This window comes from Mus caroli, unplaced genomic scaffold (assembly GCF_978045245.1).
Source record: "Mus caroli unplaced genomic scaffold, Mus_caroli_1 scaffold_7, whole genome shotgun sequence".
NCBI lineage: Eukaryota > Metazoa > Chordata > Mammalia > Rodentia > Muridae > Mus > Mus caroli.
In genome coordinates, this window is record NW_028227262.1 from 61204997 (window position 1) to 61212091 (window position 7095).

The following is a 7095-nucleotide window of genomic DNA, read 5'->3' on the forward strand; positions in this document are numbered from 1 at the left end:
TAGGGAAGATGGCGAAGGTTTGAGACCATATCTGTTTGAGGCCAGCCTACTGTATAAGAGTTCCAGGCCAAGCTGGGAAGTGGTGGCATCTACCTTTAGGGAGACAGAGGCAAGAGTTTGAGGCCAACCAAGTCTACAGAGCAAGTTCCAGGACAGCCAGGGATTCACTGAGAAATCTTGTCTCGAAAAACAAACAGCGCCGGGCGTGGTGGCGCACGCCTTTAATCCCAGCACTCGGGAGGCAGAGGCAGGCGGATTTCTGAGTTCGAGGCCAGCCTGGTCTACAAAGTGAGTTCCAGGACAGCCAGGGCTATACAGAGAAACCCTGTCTCGAAAAAAAACCAAAAAAAAAAAAACAAACAAACAGCAAATAAAGAGTTCCAGGCCAGCCAGGGCTGCAAAATGTGATCCTGTCTAGCACTGATTGATTGATTGATTGATTGATTGATTGATTGATTGATATGGAGAGAAAACAGTGAAAACCAGACATGGCGATATACACCTGTAATCTCAAAACTTGGGAGGTGGAGGCAGGAGGATCGGAAGTTCAAGGTCATCTTCAACGACATCTTGAATATGAGGCTCGCCTGTGCTACGTGAGACTGTCTGAGAGAGAGGGGTGAGGGAGGAAAACTGTAAAACTCAAACGCAGCAAAAATCCAAGAAAGTGACCCATGACGGTGAGAGACCAGTCAGTGGAGAGCACACAGTCTAGACACAGTTCCGTGTCCTTAAAGAGATTTATGTCACCCACGAATAATCACTGCCCTGCGCCCCAGGAACAGCCCTGCATGATCTCTAGCTCCCGTTCATTTTCTTCAATCCAGGAGTCAGGGAGGATGCAAAAGAGGGAAGGGGTCCCTCCCTGGGGAGTTGGGGGGTGGTACGTGAGCAGGAAGATGGAGGGATGTGTGTCCCTCCACTGGGGACTGGGAGGTGGACAAGAGGGAAGCCAGAGAGAAGGTGTTCTTACCTGGTCACACACGTCACGGGTGAATGATGAACTGTCTGCATTTGCTGATGTAATGCATCCACTGAGACCGGTGCTGGGCTCTGAGTATTCCAACGTTACAAAGGCTACATTTTTTTTTCTTTTTACAAAATAAAAATTTTATTGTCTTGATAAATATTTCTAAGAAATAGACTGTGTGATGTTTTAAACCTTTATAAACCTTTTGGATATTCTTTCAAAGGACAATTGTTAACATTTTAAGCACTTTTGACTAAAATTCCTCACATAAAGGAACATAAGAGTTGAAAACTGTAAATGCTAACAGACCCACTGCTTCGAAGGTTTGCTTGCTCCTTTATACAAGTATTTGACACACACAATACCAAACAGGACATCACTTCCCTTTTCTTTCAGAAAAATCATGAGTTTTCACTGGTTAAAACCAATTTAAAATTATTTATTTATACATGATAGGAAATGAATGTAAATACAAAAATCTATAAATGTCAATAAACTCGCATATTGAAAACCTACTCAGGAACTAAATACAGCTGTTTATAAGACTCTGAGACAAGATCCCCACAGCCAAGCACCCTCTCCCTGATGGGGGTAGCAAGAGTCCTCCCAGAACATGAGGGGCTGGCACAGGAATCTTGAACTTCCATCTTGTAGAATCCTGGGAAATCAGTGCCACTGTAATAAGCCACCCAGTCAACTGTTGTAAAGACAAGAAAAACCTCGAAGACGCCCTGGGAAGACACTTATCACCGGCAGGCACTCACACTGTGGGTGGGTGGATTCTGAGCACTGCGGTGGATGTTGGAATATACAGCAAGGGGAGGGAAGAGTGCACGGGAACAGGGAAAACAAAGGACCCGGCCAAGGCTCCACTCACTTACACCCCAGGTCTTCCATGCAGGACCCAGCTGAGCCATTGGGGCTGAGGTCCTCATGTCGCCTCACAAGCTCACAGTGTGGCTTCAGCTCAGTACTGAGGTGATGGAAAGTTTGAGGCAGAGTGGGGTAGGAAACGAGTGTTATACGAAGACTCGGTTCCAGGTTCTTATGAAGAGAGACCACCACCACCCCTGCATGCCCTGTGTTATTTTTATTACCATTGCATTTGTTGTTTATAGGCCATGGTCCACGCAAAGCGATCAGCTTGGGGGAGTCCATTCTTTGCTTCCATGTGTGAGCCCCAGGGATCCAACTCGGGTTTGGCAATGGATGCCTTTACCAAAGAGCCACCTCAGTGACCCTGCACTTCCCTTACCTGTTTCTCTGCCACACTATGACTTTGCCGGGGCCACCAACCAGAAAGTTGGTTACATACTGCTTTGGATGGGTTATCCAGACACCAGAGTTGGGAGCCAAGTAAACCTCATTGCTCTAGAAAGCTGCCTCCCTTGGGGAAACTGTTAGAAGACAAGGGACTGAGGCCAGGTCCCTGTGGATTGTGACCTCTATGTGCACAAGTGGACAGTGTCCTCTGAGTCACAGGTGGCCACACTGGAGCAGGCATCTGCCATTCCCAAACCCTTAGCAGTTCTAAAATCCCACCATGAATACACACAAATCCTCACCACTGTGTCTAAGTGCAATGTCTACTTCGATGATGTCACCTGCCTGTCACCCTCACAATACCAGTACTGGTTGGACTTCTGTCTGATGGGGAAATGAGGGAAGAAACTACTTGCTTCACAGTCGCGCTCTTCTTACCGCCCAGGCTGCCTTCCTCCCCCTAGTCCATCCACAAGGAAAAAGGAACACAGGCGCATGGGCGCCTACTCACATACACTTGCCCGGACACATAGATCACAGACCACTTCTCTGGAGCCAGCCCTTCCCCTCTCCTCGGCCAGGCTCTACTGCATCCTGCCCCTCTATAGTGTTCTCCGCCAGCCTCTCCAGACAAATATTGGAGCCCACAGAGCCCTCCTGAACTGCCCCTCTGCTTCTGGATCAACTGCAAGTGAAAAGTCTGGGCTCCTGGGAAGGCTGTGGGAGCTAATGCAGGAACACTGTGCCTTTCCTAGCTGCAGTTCCTCATTTGTATGCACCTAGCCTGACCCGCCTTCTCCATCCAGGCCTAAGTGCTGGGGCAAGGTCCTATCCAGCAAGCCCTGCTGCTTGCCATGTAGGGAGTTATAGCTTCAACCTGACAAAAATGTGCCCACACCTAGCCCTTGTGTGCTCCATGTGTGTTCTGACTTGGTTCAGGAGTTTCTATGGCAATCAAAGGCTCTGAGGACAGGGATGCCGGCTCTCCATACTCACTTCCCAGGGACAAGAACAACCTCCAGAGCTAAACAAGTGCCCAACAAAGGCCCATCTATTGGTGGATGTGCATGTTTACCTATGTAGATATACGCCGCACATGACAATGTGCCTTGATGAAGGTAGTATCTTGCGTACACCCAAACTTTGGAATGGCTGTGAGCCTGACATTGGCTTTATGCCTCACATACCCACAGAAGACAAAGAGGTACCTAGGCGCCAGTGTCAAAAGCTCTCACACATCTGTCTGAACATTGTGAGATGTTCCAGGTAGGGCCCAAAGCACAGAACTGCACCCCACCATTCCTGACAAGGCAGCAAGGAAACCCACCGTACCCCTCAGTCTCACCTGCCTCACCAACCCTGGGAAGACACAGGCCCTGGGACAGAGAACAAGCCGCTGCAGCTGTCCTCTGCTCAGACTGCCCCAGACTCTCTGTCACCACCCATTGCAACCAACACACTTGGGCATTGGTGCTCCAAAGCCCTCAGATATCTGTCACAGTACAGTAAGGATTGAATCACTGCAAGTGGACATAGATACTGTGAAAGACATGACCGGGTACATTGTGAATGGGTCTGGTCTGAAGATGGGCAACCATCCTTGGCAGAGGAAAGGAGGCAGGTAGGCAGGGAGGGCGAAAGAGAGAGAGAGAGGCCTGCTCCAGGCTGTGCACGTGCTGGCTACAGAGTTTGTGGCCCAGGTCTGGGGGACTGGCATCTTGGCTGATACCTCCACCTGCTGTCAGAACCAGATGCACGCAGACTGATAAAGCACTTAATGGTGTCACTCAGTAGAGTTTCTGGGCTGCTGCCTCTGCTGATTTGGAGGACAGACCCCCTGCTCTTCAGGGGTCTGTGCTGGGGCTCAACAACACTTTCAGGCCTTCTGTCATTTGGTCCCTGTCCCCTGATGAAAATGCAAGACTGAAAGGACAGCAAACACAATTCTCCGATGGGCAGATGGCCCCAAGGGAACCTTCAGCAGAGGCTAGCAGAGCTGGCTGCAGGAGTTGGGCTCTGAAGAGGAAGCTGGTACTAAGAGGAAGAGGACATGCTGGGTCAGTCACTTCCAGGGCAGGAGGTTCTGCAGTCACCAGAGGCTGGGATGGATATGTGGGAGAAAGGGCAGGAAGCAGTACAGTAGGCGGTAGGGACAAACTCTGCTCATCACACCACCCTGTCATTTCCGACATAGTAGTCTCTGTCACAACCTGAAATGATTCACCCTGTAGTATCTGGTTCCTCTCCAAGTCACGGGAGGCTGTGTCCTACTTGGTGCCTGAGACAGTGCCTGATACAAAGCAAAGATTTTTTTCTTTCTTTTCTTTTCTTTTTTTTTTTTTTGAGTAAAACTAACATTCTGCCTCTGTTTCAACTACTAAAGAGTGGAGAGCAGGAGAACGCAGCCACAGTCCACTTCAGAGACTAATGCCAAAGCTGTAGTGGGGATGGGGGTGGGATGCTGGTTTAGCCTAGGATGCTGGTTGGCAGTGTCCTTTCAAAATCCCACCCACCCTGCTCTTTTGACTCTTTTCATTGGCTCCTTCTCTCCTGGCTCTAAGATTTCTCCCTCCCTATCACTCCTCCCCACCCCCATCAGCATTTCAACAGGCTCCAGTTCTTGCCCTAGTCAGGTGTGCACGCTCCCAAATTCATGTTAGCCTAATCCCTAATGGAGTGAGTGTGTGTGCGCGCGCGCGCGTGTGATGATGATAATGATTAGCTCATGGAAGAACAGCCTTCATCAATGAGATGAGTGACCTGAGAAGGTCTCTGAGGTTCCTCTTTCCTTCTCTAGCATGAGGGATTTGGTGAAAAGCCCACACAAGAACCAAGAGGACTCTCACCGCACCCAAATGCCCACACCTCCCTTCAGGATTCTCTAGACGAAGGACGGTAAAGCCCTGTTGATAAGCCACCCAGGCAGCTTTTCCTGATAGCGGCTAAAGCCAACCAAGTCTCTGATTTTTAAGGGAATCCTGGATTCTTCATTAAGAGTGGAAGCCAAAAGAAGAGGAACCTTGGCTTCTCCCTGGCTTCATCACCACATGAAAATGGAACCTCAGAATTCTCTCCAAGTTGTGCACTGTCTTTCCCCATTTGAGTACTAACCTTTTAAGGCTCCCTAGGTTAGGTCTAGACCAGCCATAGGTCACGTGTAAACTGAGGCAAGAGGCTAGGAGGACACAGTCAAGGGTTTGGATGGGGGTGGGGATTGTAGGGGAAGGGGGTGTGTGTTGTGGGGAGAAAGGGACTCCTAATCCTTAGACCAGGTGGGGCTAGAGGCTAACTGTCTTGATGCTCTCACCTCCCCAGCCTGGTGATAGGCAGGTGAACTGAACAGCCTCTGCCCAGCCTCAGGAGTCCATCTTCAACATGGCGGCAGCTTGGTCTCAGTGCAGGTCTGCAGAAGGCTCTGGTGCACCGGGCGCTTCCTGTCCCAGCCTGCGGCCCCCAACCGCTGGCAGCGCGGTTTCCGGCAGGGCTGCGGCCGGGGCCTGCACTATCAGCTCGGCACCAGACACCCGGTCAGGATACTTGTGGTGAAACTGTGAGGGCTACTGGGCCTTTGGGGTTTTCTCCATGTCAGCCTCCAAGACAAATGGAGGCAGCTCAGAACCCGCAGACTTTCCCTGGCCTGTACTGTGCTCTGAGCCAAGACAGGGCTGCCCAGGGCTGGGCCCACCTGCCATGTGGCCTTGGGACACATGGGCTGAGGCAGTGGGCTGGTTTCAGAGCCATCTGCCATGTCTGGATCCAAAGTGAGGCTGCGCATCACTCAAGGGTTCAAAACCTGGTGAGATGTGAGACCAGGTCTCCTCCGCTCCTCAGGGGCTTCCAAGAGAGACATCAAGGCTTTTCTTGCTACTGGGGGAACTAAAGTGCAAGCTAGCATGGGGCTGTAATGGCCTGAGGTTCTGGGTACCAGAGCAGCAAAACTGGAGTCAAGAAGACAGTAGAAAACATGATGCATTGATCCAGCCCAGGGATGCCAGAGCGCCACCGCTAGGCCACCAGCAAAACCATGTCCTTCGCCTTCGACTTCCTGAAGCAGGACTTCGTGAATCTCAGGCGCGGTAATATGGAAACCGGGACATATAGGGGATCCCCCTTCTTTGGGGAAGGCGGGACAGAACCAGGCCTTTAAACCAGGAGGGGCGCACGCATGCGCGGCGGTGTTCGAAGCCAGCCACCAACTGCGCTTGCGCATCTCAGTATTGGTGCCTGCCTCTCCTTAGCTTTTGAGGTGGCGCCAGTGTGCTAACACGGCCCGTTCCCTCTTTAGGCCACCAGGGGACGACTGGAGCACGCGCAAAAAGAGATTTGGCCTGGATGTTTCTTTCTGAATGCTCCAGCAAGCAGACAAAAAAAAAAAAAAAAGAGGCCTGGGCTTCTATGGGGCCGGGCGCTGAGCTGGGCACCCGCACCACAGGCAGTTCACGAAGCGAGCATCACCTTGAGAACATTAGCTCGTGCCTCAGCCCTTCGTAAGACCCGCTCTAGAGCACGTAGCTGTGTATGGGCAGTCCCTTAACCCACTGTCAACCAAGCTCCATCTTAAAGAAAGTCTTATGTAAGGCCAGAGAGGCAAGACTTGATTTCACTACCTGTAAGTCTCCTGATCTTCCACCTTAAACTCGCCACACACCCTTCCCCTCCCTTTTTGTTTTCCCTGAGACTGGATCTCATTACGTAGCCAAGACTTACCTTGAAGGCCTTATGCACCATCATCCCCCACCTCCCAGGCGCTGAGGGTAGCAGCCCTGCGACAGTCACCACACCCAGTCCTCCAAGTTTCACAGCAGATCTCTGTACCCAACTCAACAGCAGATGACTGGCCTGGCCCACTCCTAAATCCCAGG